Genomic DNA, 20976 nt, shown 5'->3' with positions numbered 1-20976 from the left:
AGATTTACAAGGATGTTACCAGGGTTGAAGGGTTTGTGCTACAGGGATAGGCTAAATAAACTGGGGTTATTTTCCCTGGAACATCAGAGACTAATGGTTGACCTTATAGATGTTTAAAAACTCATGAGAGGCATGGATAAGGTAAATAGATAAGGTTTTCTTCCCAGGGGTAGGGGAGTCCAAACTAGAGGGAAATGGAGAAAGTGAGGTCTGCAGATGCTGGAGATCAAAGTTGAAACTTTATTGCTGGAACAGCACAGCAGGTCAGGCAGCATCCAGGGAACAGGAGATTCGACGTTTCGGGCACAGGCCCTTCTTCAGGAATGAGCAGAGAGTGTTCAGCAGGAGAAGATAAAAGGTAGGGAGGAGGGACTTGGAGGAGGGGCGTTGGAAATGTGATAGGTGGAAAGAGGTCAAGGTGAGGGTGATAGGTCGGAGTAGGATGGAGGCAGAGAGGTCAAGAAGAAGACTGCAGGTCAGGAAGGCGGTGCCGGGCTGGAGGGATCCGGCTGAGACAAGGTGGGGGGAGGGGGGATGAAGAAACTGGTGAAGTCCAAGTTCATCCCCTGCGGTTGGAGGGTTCCCAGTCGGAAGATAAGACGCTCCTCCTCCGACCGTTGGGTTGTTGTGGTTTGGCGGTGGATGAGTCCAATGACCTGCATATCCTCGGTGGAGTGGGAGGGGGAGTTGAAATGCTGTGCTACAGGTTGGTTGGGTTGGTTCGTCCGGGTGGCCCAGAGGTGCTCTCTGAATCGCTCCGCAAGTAGGCGGCCTGTCTCCCCAATATAGAGGAGGCCACACCGGCTGCAGCGGATGCAGTAGATGATGTGCAGTAGAGGGAAATGGGCCAAATACTGGCAAATGGGACGAGATTAATTTACGATGTCTGGTCAGCTTGGATGAGTTGGACCGAAGAATCTATTTCTGTGCTGTATATCTCTATGAATCTATGACTCTAAGTGTATCCCAGGACATTGTGGGAAGTTAGGGAAGATATTGCAGGGCCTCCAGCAGCGTTAATTGTATTATTTACATTCACAGGTGAGGTTCTGAAGGACTGGAGGGTGTGACTTTATTTAAGAAAGGTTGTGAGGAGAAGCCAGGGAACTATAGACTGATGAATCTGACATCAGTGGTGGGTAAGTTGTTGGGGGGTTTCTGAGAAATAGGATTTACATGCATTTGGAGAGTCAAGGACTGATTAGCGATAGTCAGCATGGCTTTGTGCATGGGAAATCGCATCCCAATAACTTAATTGAGGTTTTTGAGGATGTGACCAAGAACAGATGAGGGCAGAGTGGTGCACATGGTCAGCTTGGTCTACTTTAATAAATCCTTTGACAAGGTTCCACACGGTGGTTGGTAAAGTTAGATCACATGGGATTCAGGGAGAGCTTGCCAGTTGTATACAAAATTGACTTGACAGGTGGAGACAGTGTGTTGGTGAAGATTGATTTTCGGACTGGAGGCCTGTGAGCAGTGGTGTTCTGCAGGAATTGGTGCTGGGTCCACTGTTGTTTGTATAACTGATATGGATGAGAATTTAGGAGGCATGATTTGTAAGTTTGCAGATGACACCAAAATTGGTGGTATAGTAGACAGTGAAGAAGGTTATCTAAGATTACATAGGGACTTTGACAAATTGGGCTAATGGGCCTCGGAGTGGCAGATGGAGTTCAATTTGGATAAATGTGAGGTGTTATATTTTGGTAAGATGAACAAGGGCAGGACATATACAGTTAATGGTAGGGTCTTGGGTGGTGTTGTCAAACAGAGAAACTTAAGGGTACAGTGTAGCTTTAAGAGGTGTATTTTGTCATTTTTTTAATAAAGAAAGGTTGAGACGGATGTGCTTAGTAGTTTGCTCCGAAGTTCATAAAGTAAACAGGTTGTGAGGCCTTGTTTTTTCATTAAAGTTGTAACAATAGAATGAAGCTGAATGGATAGGGTCAAGCTCCCACAGAACCAGGATTTGTTTTAGTTTTAGCTTTCAGTAGCAGTTTCTGGGGTCTTGAAGCTGGATGTGGAAGGTATGTATTCTCTTCTCTTATGCTAAAAGCTGGGGTTCTCTTCCTACTGCTAGAATTGTATGTGACACAATCTACTTTACTGAATTTGCCTTTGCCAAGGGTGTATTCATGGGATCTTACCATATTGGAACAGTTGCTGTTTAGCAGCTCAATAATCTATTGTGTTGAGTGTTGTTTTCCAGTAGAGTTAAGTTATTCCAATTTCTTCTTTCTTTTGTTGTCTTTTAACTATATTGAATGAATAAAGTGTGCTTTGCTTCAAGACTGGTAGTTTGATGAATTGAATTGCATCTGGATCACCATGCCTGGAACTTGCCTTTAAAATAAGAAAACTTAGGGTCGATGCTATCTTCTCAATGTATTTTGAGGGGGTTTATCTGATCCTTAACAATAGTGCTTTGAAAGCTGCGTCAGAGATAAACAGGGTACTTAAAAAGGCATTTAGCATGCTTGTTTTCATTGCTCAGACATTGAGTATAGGAATTGGGATCTCTTGCTACAGTTGTACAGGATGTTGCTGAGGCCACTTTTGGAGTACTGTGTACAGTTCTGATCACCCTGTTACAGGAGAGATATTTTTTAACTGGAGAGTTTCAGAAAAGATTTACAAGGACGTTACTGGGATTGGAGCTGAAAAATGTGTTGCTGGAAAAGTGCAGCAGGTCAGGCAGCATCCAAGGAGCAGGAGAATCAATGTTTCGGGCATAAGCCCTTCTTCAGGAAATGATTTCCTGAAGAAGGGCTTATGCCCGAAACGTCGATTCTCCTGCTCCTTGGATGCTGCCTGACCTGCTGCGCTTTTCCAGCAACACATTTTTCAGCTCTGATCTCCAGCATCTGCAGCCCTCACTTCCTCCCCGTTACTGGGATTGGAAGGTTTGAGTTGTAAACAGAGGCTGGTTAGGCTAAGACTTTTTTCACTGTTAGGAAAAGCCAGGGATTATTGATTGATGAGTCTGACATCAGTGGTGGGAAAGTTGTTGGAGGAGATTCTGAAAGCTAGGATTTACATGCATTTGGAGAGGCAAAGATTGATTGGGGATAGTCAGCATGGCTTTGTGTACAGGAAATCGTATCCCCCAAACTTGATTGAATGTAGGAGGTTGAAGGATGACCTTATAAAGGTTTATAAAATCATGAGGGACATAGATAAGGTGAATAGCAAAGGTCTTTTCCCTCGAGTAGGGGAGTTCCAAACTAGATGGCATATTTTTAAGTTGAAAGGAGTAAAATTTAAAAGGGACCTGAGGGGCAATGTTTTCACACCGAGTCTGGTTCGTATGTGGAATGATCTGGCAGAGGAAGTGATTGATGCAGATACAGTTACAACATTTAAAAGACATTTGAACAGGGACATGAGTAGGAAACGTTTAGAGGGATGTGGCCAAATGCAGGCTAACGGGACGAGTTTAGTTTGGGAAACGTGGTTGGCATGGATGAGTTAGATTGAAGGGTCTATTTACGTGCTGTATGACTCAAGTCCAAAATTGAAGTATTAGGAGGCATAAACAAAAAACTTAGTTAAAGCACTGTATGTTTAAGCAGAATCATAAAGAAAAAGAGGTGGACGGGTTGAAAGGAATAAATGCCAAATAAGGAGGCCTAGGTTTGTGGAGCCTTCAATGATGTGGAAAAGAGAGGTCAAATTGTCCAAAAGCTCAGAGAGAGAAACAGATAGAGTGATAAATTGAAGGTTGGGGGTTTGGAATATGGCATTTTTGTATTGATTTTAAAAAAAATTTAAAGTTAGTGTCATTGATTCTGTCAAATATACTGTAAAATGTTTGTTCTAATAACTCGTGCTCCCACGAGGAGGTTGAACAGTTCATCCACTTTACTAACACCTTCCACCCCGACCTCAAATTTACCTGGACAGTCTCAGACTCCTCCTTCCCCTTCCTAGACCTCTCCATTTCTATCTCGGGCGACTGACTCAGCACAGACATTTACTACAAACCGACCAACTCCCACAGCTACCTAGATTACACCTCCTCCCACCCTGCCCCCTGTAAAAACGCTATCCCATATTCCAAATTCCTCTGCCTCCACCGCATCTGCTCCCAGGAGGACCAATTCCAATACCGAACAACTCAAATGTCCTCCTCTTTCAAAGACTGCAATTTCCCCCCAGACGTGGTCAACGACGCTCTCCACCGCATCTCCACCCTTGAACCCCGCCCCTCCAATCGCCACCAGGACAGAACCCCACTGGTCCTCATCTTCCATCCCACCAACCTCCAGATACATCGTATCATCCTCTGTCATTTCCGCCACCTTCAGACAGACCCCACCACCAGGGATATATTTTCCTCTCCACTCCTGTCAGAATTCAGGAGAGACCACTCGCTCCGCGACTCCCTCGTCAGGTCCAAAACCCCCACCAACCCAACCTCCACTCCCAGCACCTTCCCCTGCAACCACAAGAAATGCAAAACTTGCGCCCTCACCTCCCTCCAAGGCCCCAATGGATCCTTCTATATCCATCGCAAATTCAACTGCACCTCCACACACATCATTTACTGTATCCGCTGCACCCGATGTGGTCTCCTCTACATTGGGGAGACAGATCGCCAACTTGTGGAATGTCTCAGGGAACACCTCTGGGACACCCACACCAACCAACCCAACTGCCCATAGCTGAACACTTTAACTTCCCCCCCAATCCGCCAATAACATGCAGGTCCTTGGCCTCCTCCATTGCCAGAGCCTGGCCACACAACGCCTGGAAGAAGAGTGCCTCATCTTCCGCCTAGGAACCCTCCAACCACAAGGGATAATGTAGATTTCTCCAGCTTCCTCATTTCCCCTCCCCCCACCTTATCTCAGTCCAAACCCTCGAATTCAGCACCGCCCTCTTGACCTGCAATCTTCTTCCCGACCTCTCCGCTCCCCCCCCCACCCCCGGCCTATCACCTTCACCCTCACCTCTTTCCACCTATCGTATTCCCAGCACCCCTCCCCCAAATTCCCTACCTTTTATCTCAGCCCGCTTGGCACACCAGCCTCATTCCTGAAGAAGTGCTTATGCCCGAAACGTTGATTCTCCTGCTCCTCGGATGCTGCCTGGCCTGCTGTGTTTTTTCAGCACCACATTTTTCAACTCTTGTTCTAATAACTGCCTGCATAAACATACTGATTATTTCATTTAAACACCATATGCAAATTATTTTGTTACACTATACACTCAACATTGCTCAGCCAAATCAATACCTGTATTTTAAAGAAAGTACTGTAATTTAAAATTATGAACGTCAGTTGGAGCATTTACTTAGATTAGTTTCTGTTCAGAATGGCCATTACAAAATCTTTGAATGCTCTTCTTATCAACCTCTTGGGTTGGTAGGTTGATGATGGCCTGAGGTGAAAGGAGATAATGCGCTCATCATAGTAAAATCTCAGATCAATTATATTGTCCATCGTTCATCTTATTGCAGTTGCTTAACCACAATGACATCCATTCAGTTGCACTGATGCATTGCAGACTGTTAAAGTATTTCTGGTAATAAACTGGCTATGAAAGTTCCTTTTCCCTTAATTCAGATGACCACTGAGTAATATCAAAGAATAGCAGCCTGATGAGTGGATGGGAAATACTGAGTGATTGGCCAGCACACCGAGAACATTTTCTAATGGAACAAAATGCTCCATTGTAGGAAAGTAAATTTTGTTGTAGTTAGATAATGAGCACTATCACTGGATGACGTAATCCTACGACTGGTGTTATAAATCATCCCTTTTTTTTGCGCATTATACCAATCAGGACTGAAAAGTAAAACTGAAATTTAATATTGTGCACAGAGTGAGAGAAAGTAAAAAAGAAAAAAAAAACATTGATTAGAGGAATAAGGGATGTATCTTCTAGTTCTTATTGATTTTCTATGTTCCTTTATGTTTTTTGCCTGAAATTTGCCCTTTTCAATTTGAAGGATGCCAGTAAAATGGATAAATGTGCTTGTTGTTTTGCGGAATATTCCTTTCTCAGAAGCAAGGGTCAGAATCAATTACCTCAGTATATGATAGAGTTCTGTCATACAGGTATACGGACCGAAGTTTTAACACCCTGTTCCAACAAGGTTGGAGCCTCGAACTTGGTTCAGTACTCAGCCAGTTCTTAAAGAGACTATATTGTACTCTTGACTAGGTTTACAAGTAGCTAGGAACATAGGAACAAGAATAGACACCGTTCCACCGTTAAATGAGATCACGGCCGTAGTCCATATATCTGCCTTTGGCCTATATCCTTAATACTTTAAATAAATTTTTGACAAGGCAATCTCAGATTTAAAAGTTACAACTGATCTAGCATTCATTGCCACGTGCAATTCTGGTCTCCTTCCTATCGGAAAGATGTTGTGAAACTTGAAAGGGTTCAGAAAAGATTTACAAGGATGTTGCCAGGGTTGGACGATTTGAGCTATAGGGAGAAGCTGAATACGCTAGGGTTGTTTTCCCTGGAGCGTCAAAGGCTGAGGGGTGACCTCATAGAGGTTCATAAAATAATGAGGGGCATGGATAGGATAAATAGACAAAGTCTTTTCCCTGGGGTGGGAGAGTCTAGAACTAAAGGGCATAGGTTGAGGGTGAGAGGGGAACGATATAAAAGGGACCTAAGGGGCAACTTTTTCATGCAGAGGGTGGTGCGTGTATGGAATGAGCTGCCAGAGGAACTGGTGGAGGCTGGTAAAATTGCAACATTTAAAAGGCACCTTGATGGGTAAATGAATAGGAAGGGTTTGGAGGGATATGGGCCAGATACTGGCAAATAGGACTAGATTAGATTGGGATATCTGGTCGGCATGGACGCGTTGGACTGAAGGGTCTGTTTCTATGCTGTACATCTCTCTGACTCTATGACTCTATTTGTGGAAGAGAGTTCTAAACCTGTAAACCTCTGTGTAGAAGTGCTTCTTAACATCTCTCATCAGCAGTGTTGCCCCAGGTTTTGGACTCTGCCCTCTTGTTCCAGAATATTCAAACCGTGGAAATAACTTTTTTTTTCTTTTTTTTCTTGTCATTTCCTGTTAGTATCGTGATGACTTTGTTCAAATTCTAAAGAATACAAGCCTAATTTGTATAATGTCTCCTCATAATTTAACCCCTGAAGTCCAGGTGTGATTCTTGTAAATCTAAGTTTTATTCCTTTCAAGGTCAATATATCCTTCCTAAGGTGAGGTGTCAAGATTTTCTCACAGTACTCCAAGTGGGGTCTAACCAAAAGATTTGTCAAACTGATCATAACCATGCCATATTTCTAAGTAATTGATTAACTTGTTCATGTGAATCTTGTGGTTATTTTATTTTAAGAAAAAGTTATTTTAAAAGCCTTATTATTGTTGATTTTAAAAGTCGAAAATCCAAATTATAAATATTAACAATGTTGCTTTGACTAATTGCTTGTAATAAAAATTAATTGGTTTCCTTTCTTAATATAAACACATAAAATTAAAACCAACCAAATAGGACTTATTGGCAGTAAAACCTGAAATCTTATTAAATTAATAGCTGACATAAATAACAATAAGAGTTAAATAAGTAATAAAACAAAGGAGCCGTTAAACGAAAACAAAGATCATAGCCATGTAAAAGATCAGGAGCTGAAGTTCACAAAGAGTACCTAATTTAAGTGAGTAACTTAGAGAAGAAAACAAGGATAAAAATGTAGATGAGGGGAATAGAATGCAACTGCAATGAATAATGAAGTTTGTGCAGAGCATTGAGTGGTCCAGTGACCATGGGCCCAAAATTGGACATTCCAAATTGATCCACAATCAGAGAAATCAGGCCTGACAGAAAATTGGCCGCACTAAATTAAACAGCAACCAACAGCTACCTACTACAGAAAACAGTGGCAACCAAGATCAAAGACGTTAAAGGTTCAAGGGGAACCAGTGACTACCAGCCTGAAGGTTATGTATTGAAGAAGTGTTGATTAGCTGTACTGGCAACTTGACTGCCTAAGTCTGCACACTATACACCTCAAGATTACAGTAAAGTGTGTTGATGTGACCCCATTGGATGACTTAAGCCTTTCTCAATTCCTCCGCTATATCGATGACTGTATTGGCACTACCACGTGCTCCCTCGAGGAGGTTGAACAGTTCATCAACTGTACCAACACCTTCCACCCCAACCTCAAGTTCACCTGGACCATCTTGCTCCCTCCCCTTCCTGGGCCTCTCCGTCACCGTCTCTGGCGACCGAGCAACCACAGACATCTATTACCAGCCCACTGACTCCCACAGCTGCCCAGACAACACCTTCTCCCACCTTACCTCCTGGAAAAATGCCATCCCTTATTCCCAATTTCTTTGCCTCCACTGCATCTCTTCCCAGGATGACTAATTCCACCTCAGAAAGTCCCAGATGACCTCCTTCTTTCAAGATCGCAATTTCCCTTCCCATGTGGTTGACGATGTCCTCCAGCACATCTCATCCACTTCAAGCACCACTGCCGTTGAACCCCACCCCTCCCAATGCAACAAGGACAGAACCCCACTGGTCCTCACCTTCCACCCCACTAACGTCCGCATACATTGCATCATCCTCTGCCACTTCTGCCACCTCCAAAGGACCCCCTCCCCACCAAAGATATATTTCATTCCCCACCCCTATCAGGGTTCCAGAGTCCCTCCGTGACTCCCTTGTCAAGTCCATGCCCCCTCCCCCAGCCTAAACCCCACTCTTGGCACCTTTCCCTGCCACTGCAGGAAATGCAAAACCTGCATCCACACCACTCCCCTCACCTCCATCCAAGGCCGCAAGGGATCCTTCCACATCGTCAGAAATTTACCTGTACCTCTACCGATGTCATCTACTGCATCCGTTGCACCCGGTGCGGTCTACTCTACATCGGGAGACAGGACGCCTTCTTGCAGATTGTTTCAGAGAACATCTCTGGGACACTCTCACACGCCAACCCTACCACCCCATGGCTGAACACTTCATCTCCCCCTCCCAGTCTGTCAAGCACATGCAGGTCCTGGGCCTCCTCCATTGCCAGGCCGTTACCACCCAATGCCTGGAGGAGAAACGTGTCATATTTTGCCTTGGGATCCTGCAACCACACAGGATAAATGTGGATTTTAATGGTTTCCTCATTTTCCCCTCCCCTCCACATTATCCCAGTCCCAAGCCTCCAATTCGGCACCACCTTCCTGACCTGTCCATCACTCCCCTCTCTGAACTGTCACCTTCTCCCTCACCTTCATCTACCTATCGCTTTCTCAGCTACCTCCCCCCAAGCAGTCTTTCCTGATGAAGGGCTTTTGCCCGAAACGTCGATTTTCCTGCTCCTCGGATGCTGCCTGACCTGCTGTGCTTTTCCAGCACCACTCTAATGTAGACTCTGATTTCCAGCATCTGCAGTCCTCACTTTTACCTTACCCCAAACCCACCCACCTCCCATTTATCTTTCAGCACCCCCAGCCCACAAACCTCATTCCTGATGAAGGGCTTATGCCTGAAACATAGATTCTCCTGCTCCTCGGATGCTGCCTGACCTGCTGTACGTTTTCAGCACCACATTCTTGACTCTGATCTCCAGCATCTGCAGTCCTCACTTTCTCCTTTCTCATCACCCCATTGATCAAATGCCACAGAATATTCTGGAAGATTCAGGGCAAGAGATGATAAGAATACGAACCTGAACACTACTCCCGCAAGGTGGATCATTGTGGGTAATATCCTTTTTCAGATGGCTACAGCTACATGGAGAGTCAGTCTTGTGGGAATTTGGAAAATGCTCATAGGATGTTTTATTTAGGAATATTTTTATTAATAAAATTAAGTTGAATCATAAACCAACTTCTGTGTCCTCACCAAAAAGAGCACTTGGGTAAACTGTTTTTAATGCATAAACTGGTCAAAGTGTCCAAACCATGGATAACAATTGCAATCCTGAGATACCAAATCTTCAGTAGTGTCCACAACTCAAGTAATATCAGATCAGTTATTCAATTGGAAACTGAGATGAAGATACTACAGAATATCAAGGAAATAAAGTTTCTTGGACTACTTGATCCAGGATGCATCACAGTCCCTGCCCATTCATCGTTAAGTTGATAGTCCAGTGGTCTGTAGCTTGTGAGTGAGACTGAGAGTCAGACAAGTAAGAAGAACCCAAGCATATAGTGCTTGAAAATTTTGACTCTTGTCAAATCCAGCTTCTTTTTATCTATGTGGATAAATATAAATTATGCAGAATGAAAGAGAATTAAGTATTCCAGACTGTTCCAATACTTCATCCCCCCATAACATAGGAGTGTAGGATATATTTGTAGGATTTACCTCTTTGCATTACTTTTGGAGAGTGAAATTTTGATAATTTTAGGCAATTCAATTGAATTTTCTCCTCTTGAGTCAGATAACAGTTTAGTCAGTCGAGGAACTGGAACAGCTGCTTTGAGAAACTGGTCTTAATGAAATAAATGATTTGAAAGATGTTAACAAATTTTGGTTTTAACTAATTATATCCAACCTAATTACAATATGTGTAAATTGATGCCTCCTTGTCAACTTTAAAAAAAAATAAACTCAGCAGCTTGAACTTAATATGACACCTTATCTTTAGACAAGAACCATGTATTTTAAATAGGGTTTAGCTCACCAACTATTTTGATCTATTCACTGGGTCTGCAGAGCAGAATGGTGATATTTTAAACAGATAGTCTCTTCCTGACATTCTGCTAAGAATTATTACAAACATTTGTTCTTAATTGCCTTAATATCAATGGGAATATGTTAGCATATTTATGTGAATTGTTTAGAATGGTTTGTCTTATTGATAAGAAATTTCTACTTGTTTGACACCTGCAATCTGTACCTTAGAAGATGTATCTTGTTTCACAATGGAATGTAAACCAAAGAAAATAAGAGATCGGCATTTGTCTCCACCTATGACCCACCTATGGCATGGTCCACAAAGGTAGTGTGACACCAGGTAACCCTCACCTACCACCAATATTTCCGCAGCATTCCATTTCATTTTAAACTACTAATGTGCATATATGTTGTGTTACAGCACTACATTTATTAGTCCTGCCATATTTTTGGCATGTGAAGTACTTTCCTACCAGAACAACCTATAGTTTTCTGTACCAAGCTCTGCATTTTTCTTAGAATGTCCAATATCTTTTATACCTTCATCTTATATACTTGTAAAAGCTCTTGAAACTCAGATAATTTTTCTGTTAAAGATCAAGCTATATAGAAGAGATGGAGATTTTATAAAATACATGACATGTAATTATTTTAAAAAGCAATTGACTCATAGAGCATAAAGTTGGATCCTATGCGCAATAATGGAAACATACCAGCACCAATTCTGCAAAAGTTCCATTTTTAAAATGGCAAATTGTTCTTTGCTATGGTGTTTTCCATTGCTATAAAGATCACATTTGAAATAGTTCACTGCCTGTCAATATCATTTATAACAGGATATCTGCTTCCATGTTTGTTACCAGAAAATTGATTAAATTTAGTTTTATCTGAAATGGGAAATACTTATCCAAATTTATGAAGACCTGCTGCATTTCAGTGTTTTGTGTTTTTTTTTCCCTGAACTTGATGCAGATTGCCAAATATGAGCAGAACTCACTTTGCATTTTTGAACTTCTTTGGAGGTTTGGTCACCACCAACTATAATTGGTGAAAAAAACTAAATTGGATAAAAGACAGAAAGTAAAGAGTAGCAATGCAGTTCTATTATTAGTCTGGAGGAAATTGTACAGGGGTATGCTCCAAGGTTAAATATTAGGTGCTCTTTTGGACAGTGAAGAAAGCTAATAGAATGCTAGCCTTGATATCTAGAGGACTAGAATATGCTGCAGTTATACAAAACTCTGGTTAGACCACTTGGAGTACAGATCTGGGCACCACAACTTAAGAAGGATATATTGACCTTGTAAAGGAGTATAATGTAGGTGTGCAGAATGATAGCTGGACTTCACGGCTTAAATTATGAAGAGCGATTATCCCCAAATGAATCTTGTTATCGCAAGAATTTAGCAGTTTAAGACATGACCTGGTTGAAGTTTTCAAAATATTAACAGGAAAAGTTAGAGAAAATAAAGATAAACTATTTCCACTAGTTGCATTTCTTAACTAAGGGACATAGTCTAAAAGATGTTAGAAAGCGATTCTACAAAGAAAGGTTTGTAGATGTTTGGAACTAGGAGAAAGTGAGAACTACAGATGCTGGAGATCAGAGTCGAAAAGTGTGGTGCTGGAAAAGCACAGCAAATCAGGCAGCATCTGAGGAGCCGATGCTAGAACAGTTGTTAACTTTAAATCTAAGATTGAAAATTTTTTGTTTAGAAAAGATAATTAGGGATATGAGCCAAAGGCAGGTAAATGGAGTAAGGCCACAAATCAACCATTTTCTCATTAATCCATGTTGTACATCTCTATGACTCTATAAATGGCAGAACAGGCTTGCGGGGCTGAATGGCCTACTCCTGTTCCTATGTTTCTAAAGGAAATAAGCTCAAGCTGTTCCAGCTTTTCTCCTCTTCATCCCATGAATCAGCAATGATTTTTTTTTAAACTACATTCAGTGAAAGATTATCCACTTTGCCCACTACTCCACTTTAATAAGGAAAACAAAAATCTACAGAGTCAATGTCCAACTGTGGTATCACCAATGTTCCTCTCTACTTTTATATTTCATCTCCCTCGCAACAGAGGCCAAATTTCCAGTTGCCTTCTAATCTCTTGCTACACTGGCTTGCTAACCTTGTGTGATTCACATACGAGGACAACCAGATCTGCAGCATGCTTCAGTCACTTTTCCATTGAATTATTATTCCATTTTGTGATTTTCCTGCCAAAGTGGACAGCCTCACATTTCCTACTGTCTATGTTAAGTATCACCCCCAGCACCATCACCCTATTATTGTGAAGTAAGCTTTTACATGGCAAAATAATTAGCTCTAGCAGTGTTACTAATGGTTACATCCTCAAAGAATTCAAATGCAGTGCATTTGTCAAACAAGATTTCCCTTTCAAAAAACCATAAGGATTCTGCTTGATTATGTTCTGATTTCTTCAGGCCATTGAAAATGGCCTATATAGGCACAAGATATTCAGGCTTACAGAAGAGACCAAAAAAATCCCATAGTGTTTAGATGCTTTTGGTAGACCAGTTGGACGTCAAATTGAAGCTCTATGTGTATCCCTTCAAGTCTATGTCATACTGACAACAGGCTAAGGGTTCCATCAAATTTAATTTTGTAGAAGCAAAGCTGACAGAGAAAATCACTGAAATAGCAATTGCTACTACTCCAATACAGACCTTGCAAAAAAGATGTGGTGGCCAACCTTGACAGTCAAAGTATTAATGAATTACTCAAAGATGGATGAAAGAAGAGGGCCTTGTTGAAGGCTGACAAAGCTACAGATCTTACCTGAAAGTTAAGGTACAGTAACTAGAAAAGCCAAACATGGGGAGGCATATGGAAGGTTCAGATTCAAGTCTCAAGTGCTTCACTGGGCAGGGAATTCCATAGATTCACAACCCCCTGGGTGAAGAAGTTCCTTCACAATTCAGTCCTAAATCTGCTCCTCCTAATTTTGAGGCTATGGCCTGTTGTCCTAGTTTCACCAACCAGTGGAAAATCCCTTCTACTTCACCATTCAACTAATAATCCTTTTTATGGTTACTCCTACTGAAATGGATGATTTAACATTTACTTACATTGTATTTCATTTGCCAGACAATTGCCCACTCACTTAAAGTATCTATGTTCCTCTGCAAAGTTTCACATTCCTCTGCACACTTTGCTGTACCACTTATCTTGGTGTCATCTGCAAATTTGATACACTGCATGTGGTCCCCAACTCCAAATCTTCTAAGTAAATTGTGAATAATTGTGCCCTGATACTGATCCCTGAGACACATCTCTAGTCACTGATTGCCAACCAGAATAGCAATCATTTATTCCCACTTTTTGCTTCCTGTTGGTTAACCAATCCTCTATCCATACTAATACATTCCCCGTTATGCCTTGCATCTTTATCTTATGCAGCAGCCTTTTGTGCAGCACCTTGTTGAATAAGTTTTGGAAATTTAGATACACCACAACTATCTGATCTCTGTTGTCCACCATATTAGAAATGTCTTTATGGAATTCCAAAAGATTAGTGAAGCATGACCTATCCTTCATGAACCCATGCTGTGTCTGCCCAACGGCCCAATTCCTATCTAGATGCCTTGCTCTTTCTTCCTCGATAATAGTCTCAAGACTTTTCTCCACTACAGAGGTTAAGCTGACTGGTCTATAATTCCACCTCTTTTGTCCATATCCCTTTTCAAACAGTGGAGTCACATTTGCTGTTTTTTCAATCTGCTGGAACTGCCTCAGAGTCCAGTGAATTTTGGAAAATCACCACAAATGCATTTGCTATTTCTCCAACCGTCTCTTTAAGTACCCTAGGATGCAATCCATCAGGACCAGGAGACTTGTCTACCCTTAGCTCCATTACATTGCCCCAAACTACCTCTTTTGTTATAATGATTGTTTCCAGGTCCTCATCTACCTTCATCTCCTTGTCAATTACCGACATGTTATTTGTGTCCTCCACTGTGAAGACTGACAGAAAATACCTATTCAATGCCTCTGCCATTTCCTCTTATCCCATGACTAAATCCCCCTTCTCATCCTCTAAAGGACGAATGTTTATTTTAGCCCCTTTTTTTTTGTTTTATATACTTATAGAAACGTTTGCTACCTATCTTTATATTTTGAGCTAGTTTTTCTCATAAAATATCTTACTAATCTTTATAGTTTTTTTGTGGCTTTCTGTTGACCTTTAAAGCTTTCCCAATCTTCTAGTTTCCCACTGATCTTGGCCACTTGAATGCCTTCTCTTTCAATTTGATAGTCCAGATCAGGTGAAGATGGCAGATTCCCTTCCCTAAAGGACATTAGTGAGGCAGATTTTTTTTTTCTGACCATCATCAATGATTTCATTAGGCCCTCAATCCCAGATTTTTATTGAATTCAAATTCTAATATCTGCAGGACTCAACTGAGGTCCCTAGGACACTACCTGGGTCTCAAGATTAATAACCTAGCGATAGTACCACTTGGCCATTGCTTCCCAATGACTTGGTACTTTACGTGTAGGATCCATAGTATGAGAATGCTAACACAATGTTGTATGCAGATAAAACCAAATACCCAGCAATTACAGGTCAACAGCATGTTGCATCGCACATTGATAATCATTAGTGGAATTAGTCACAGACTGGAAGGCAGTTTGACATGTAAGAATACACATAGGTTTGTGCCAAAAGGCGAACAAGAGAGATAGTCTATTGACTGGGTTTGATCAATTATATTAATATTGCTTGACTGATGCCTGGAGTGGAGGGGCTGTATAATGAGGAAAGATTGGATGGGCTGGACCTGAATCCATTGGAGTTTAGAAGAATGTGTTCTTATTAAAACATATAAGATCCTGAGGGGACTTGACAGATTGACTGCTGAAAGAATATTCATCCTTTTGCATTAGAATAGAACTAGGGGACACCGCTTATAAACAAAAGGTCTCCCTTCTAATGAATGTCTTAGCTAAACAGATTGGTGAGTCTTTGGAACTCTCTTCCCAGGGAATAGAGGAATCACAGAATGCTGACTACCAAGAAACTCAAAGAGTACTGGGGTAGACAGAAAAATGGAGTTGAGGCCAAAAGCAGATCAGCTATAGTCTTATTCAGTGGTGGAATTTGAAAAGGCCAAATGGCCAATTCCTGCTCCTAACTTGTATGCTTGTAAGTTCATATTGTCACAGTTCAGAAGAATGAGGCATTTAAAGAATATATCTCAAGTCAGTACAAGGGGCCATGTTTATCACCATAGTTTATTCTTATCTTTGGGCCAAAATTACTTCCAATCTCTTCCATGTCAATGGAATGATTTGTTTGTAGTTACTGATTATCTTTCTATGTATTCTATCATTGGTCAATTGAATGATAGATCAAGCACAATTGTAACACATACACCAAGTGCTATTTTCTGTTTATTTGAGTTATCCAGGAACATAATCTCAGGCAATGGTGCTGAATTTACTGGTAGGCCTTTCCAGGACATGTTTGAAAAGTGGGGAATAAATTGCACTACTTCTTCTCCACATGATCTTGATCTAATGGCATAGCTGAAAGGATGATTTATATGTTAAATTCTTGCATTCTAATGAGCAAATAAGTTAAACAAAATCAATACATTGTAATGTTACACCTCAGCCAACACATCTAAGTGCATTATTCCATCATTGACAGATCATGTTCAGCAAAAAGCGTAAATTTATTTAATTTTCTTCAGTCAACTCTTCTAAAAGCCAGAGAAGAAATTTTCAAAATGCAGAGGAGAATAAAAGAAAGAAATGCAAGCAAAGACAAATTTAAAGATAGAATAAAAGTTTCAAATTCATCATCTCACAAGGAATATGTGACAATCAGCCCAAGTGAAAAGGATTGGTGTGGAGTCAAAGTCGAATGAGGTGATCACACATAATGATGTAGCTATGAAATAGAACAGATCCAAAATCATTCAAGCCAAATAAGATCCAAGGCAAAATCCAAAGCAACTTCCAAATGTGATCATTGTGGGAACATTAAACAAGTTGGCAATTGTAGTAATAATTTCAATCAGAAGCTATAAGGAAAAAGCACAATGTTTCGTGGACTTACACATCTGTGGATTTCATATGTCGTTACTCTGTAATTTTTAAAAATGAATTTCCATGTGTTGTAAGAAAGGAAGATATTTTGGTATGTCCTCAAGTGTGTGCTTATATTTTCTGGTTACCATTAGAAAGAAAATCAATGCAATATGTGATGTGATTCAGAATTGGACCTTAATTTTTGTTCCCAGGTCACATGCTCAGAGAAGGAGAAATTTCAGTTACTCAAATTTGGCCTTTAAAATGGGCTGCCCAGCTGCTGGGCTGAATTGTGAATGAGACTGGGCAACCCAGAAAGAGAGAAGGTGGTTCTCAGTTCCCAAGACAGACTGAGTGGAAAACCTGCCTGGGACTCCAGTGCTGTGTTCAAAATTTTAAAAATAAATATTAAGACAAGAACGTCTCTCTGTCTTCACCTCTCAGTCTCCTCATCCTGCATCTTCCGTGCCATCTAATGCTCTGTACTCACCCCATTAGCTTCCATATACTCCATGCCCCACATACATATTGTCAATATGTCTGCAAAATATCTGCACCTTGTTGAATATTGGTATCTCTTAACAATGGAATTTTCCTAGTATTTACTGAGTAGCATGAGATTTAATTTAAAAACATTACAGTAGAACTTATTTTCCAATATTCTAACACACAAAGACATAGAGAAGAATTACAAAAACACAGACGTCACAATGCCCATAAACCTCACATCAACTGGTGTCCAGTAATGTGGTGTCCACATTACTGGACACCAAACACATACTTTCAAAAACAATACACTGATAGTAGTAAGAAGTATTTGTCCTTGGAAAGAATGATAAACTAACATTCAGATGAAGGTGGGCATGGGACAATATTCCCATGATGGCTGTCCCACGGCCTTTGACCAAAAGGGTTTGGGCAATTGATTAGCACAGCGTATGTTACCTGCACCTTAGAAATGTGATATAATAAGTGCCAGGGTCAGAGGGAATCATCTTCTTGGACAGTTATCATCAAGCAAACTTGCAGGCTGCAGTTCTCATTGGGTGGAATAGTCTTCATTGAGCAGTCCTCACCAGGCAGATGGAAGACGACAAGAAAGAGAAGTGAAAGACCCGAGGAAGAGTTCCCTAATACCTCAGCTAGAGAGCAGGATGCTTTCTCCAGAACTTTAGTGAGACTGAAACATTCTACGCCAACAACCTGTTTGTCCTCTAGTATCAGTGAAACATCCCTGATTGTCATGGTTGCATATTTTCTTTATCTATTGAATAAATATATCATATTTCAACTACTGTTTCTTAACAAACGCAATAAACTATCGGAAAATTACTTACAAACCATCAATTGTGAAATGTGATCATGAACTCCTGAGACAACAGGCTTCATACTCTCTGTTCCAAACTACACTTACCCCCATGCCCCTTCATATCCTCTTTGCCACTGTAAGCCACCCTATGTCTATCTATCCTTCGTCTACGGCCTATCAACCCTCAGTCATTCCCATGGTTCTTTAAAGTCATTAAGTCAATTTATTCTGCCCCCACTGTACTTTTCACTTTCCATGCCAATATAAGTAGTTTTCAGGGGCCATCACAATAGGTACGTTTCAGGAGTCATGCTGACAGCAAATAAAGAATCCTGTCTATTCACAATATCACCATTGGAAAGAAATGCTCATTATCACAAAAACATGCGCTTCATTGAAATTCAAAAGAAGTGTTCAATCCCTGCTTACATGCTTACTTCTGATGAAAACAAACATTACCATTTTATAAGCAGTTGGAGCTGTCCATCAAAACAATCACTTGATAGACATTCCATTGTCGACTTCAACATTTTGTAGTCAGTTCCTTAATAGCTTTTGCAGTTCCTTAATGGCTTGGAAGTCTCAATTATCATCCCAGTCATCAGCAAAATGACAGAGCGGTTGTTGTCAGGACCATCAAATCACTTACTCAGGAATATCCTGCTCACTGATGCGCAGTTTGGATTCTGTCTGGTCTATTCTGCTCCTGATTCATGTCAGCCCTTTCCAAATAAGGACAAAAACTCTGAAGTGCAGAGGTGAGGTGAAAGTGACTGTCCTTGATACCAAGCCAGTATTTTGACCAAGTATGGCATCAAGGATCTCTGATAAAATTGTAGCCAATATAAATCAGGGGAGAGAACTCTCCACTGGTTAGAGTCATACCTGACACCTGACACAGCAGAAGATAATTGTAATAGTTGGAGGTCAGACATCTCAGCTCCAGGACATCACTTCAGCAGTTTCTCAGGGAAGTGCTGTAGCTCAACCATCTTCAGGCTGCTTCATCAACAACCTTCCTTCCAACATAAGCTCAGAAGTGTGGATATGTGCAATGGTTACAAAGTTCAGTGCCAGTCACGACTCCTCAGATGCTGAAGCAACCCATGATCTCACCCAGGCTTACAATGATTAACAGCAAGACACATTCATACCACACAAGTGTCAGGCACTGACTATCTCCAACAAGAAACAATTTAATTATCTCCTCTTGATGCACAATGGCATTGCCACCATTGAATTCTACACTATCAACATCCTGGGGGATGCTATTGAGCACAAACTAAAGTGGACAAGCCATCTAAATGCTTTGGTTACAGGAGCAGGTGAGAGTCAAGGAATCCTGAAGCAACTAACTCACTTCATAGTACACTAATGCTTGATCACTACATACATAACACAAATCAGGAGTGTAAAAGAATACTATGTATTTGTCTGGACAGGTGTAGCTGCAACACTTTCCAGGACAAAGCAATCTATTTGATTGGCAACCTATGCACCACCTTCAGCACTGGCTCCCTTTGCCATTGATGCACAGTGCCAACAGGGTGTAACATTTCCAAGAAACACTGCAGTAACTCACCAAGGCTCCTCTGACAGCAACTTCCAAACCTGTCACTTCTACCACCGAGTTGAACAAGGGCAGCAGATGAATTCCACCACCAACCTGACTTGGAACTATATCACTGACCCTTCACTGTCATTGCATCATAATCTTGAAACTCCCTTCCTAACAGCATTGTGGTATGCTTACGCCTTGTCGACCTCAGTGCTTCAAGAAGGCAGTCCAAGACTATGCCATTCAGGGCGGTTGGTGATGTGTATTGAATGCAATATTTACATCCCATGAGTGAATACAAAAATAGATATGTGCACTTTTTATTCACATGAATATTGACGGTTCACAGGCACAAAGGTTGCCTGACCTCCACCAAAGAATGCCTTACCTTGGGACCAGGTCCAAAGGGGTACCTAACCTCTCCAAAGAGGTTATCAAAAAAATACACTGGGTGCAAACCTGCTCCTACCTGGTTTATTCTTCATACTCAATATACCATACTCCAAGGACTCCAAATATAATTTCCTTAAAGGCAGTTGGACATATAACTGTTTACTTGCTTCCAGGACATGCATGACTTAACGACCTAGCAATGAGAGATACCCAGTTTATGGGTGGGTTTGAGGATTCCCAACTTGTTCCAGTATTTTCACCATGGCTTAAATCGTTTGTGGCAACTTCAAACCAGCGTCTACAGGAAAACAACACATACTGACCAAATAGTGAACTACAGAAGCAATCATCCCAACATCCACAAATGAAGCTGCATCAGAACATTATTTCAACGAGTCAACACACACTGCAGCACAGAGGAACTATGCAGAGCAGAGGAAAATCACCTTTACCGTGTATTCAAAAAGAATGTGTACCCAATGACACAGTCCACCGATTTCTCAGCAACAAACCCAAAAAAACAGACAAAACATGTCCAGAAACCCTAGCCACTCTCCCCTATATCAAAGACATCTCAGAACTGATTACCAGACTACTCAGACCTCTTGGCATCATGGTAGCACACAAACCTACCAACCCACTAAAACAGCAACTAATGAATTTGACAACAAGCAAAACTAATGTCATTTACAAAATACTGTGCAAGGACTGTAACAAACAATACATTGAACAAGCAGGCAGAAAACTAGCCACCAGGATACATGAACACCAACTAGCCACAAAACAACATGACCTTCTCTCACTAGTATCCTTACATACAGATAAGGAAGGACACCACTTCGACTGGGACAACACATCCATCTTAGGACAAGCCAAACAGAGACACGCATGAGAATTCCTAGAAGCATGGCATTCCAACTTGAACTCCAACAACAAACACGTCGAGTTAGACCCCATCCACCACCCCCTGAGAAAAAGAACAGGAAATGACATCACCACAGGAAATAACATCACCAACCCAAAGAA

General features: G+C 41.3%; 1 long non-coding RNA gene across 1 annotated transcript in view; it reads left to right on the top strand.

Annotated features, from left to right (window-relative positions):
* Positions 1-17114, top strand: part of LOC148152175 (uncharacterized) — a 36869-nt gene extending 19755 nt beyond the window's left edge. The window contains exon 2 of the long non-coding RNA XR_015757733.1: positions 16903-17114. This is a non-coding gene — a long non-coding RNA (uncharacterized LOC148152175). The remainder of the gene's footprint in view (positions 1-16902) is intronic.
* Positions 17115-20976: the final 3862 nt, after the last annotated feature.

Source organism: Chiloscyllium plagiosum, unplaced genomic scaffold, assembly GCF_037043375.1.
Source record: "Chiloscyllium plagiosum isolate Xiang-an unplaced genomic scaffold, Cpla_swu_hap1 HiC_scaffold_1, whole genome shotgun sequence".
Taxonomy (NCBI): Eukaryota; Metazoa; Chordata; class Chondrichthyes; order Orectolobiformes; family Hemiscylliidae; genus Chiloscyllium; species Chiloscyllium plagiosum.
This window is presented reverse-complemented; position numbering and strand designations above follow the sequence as displayed.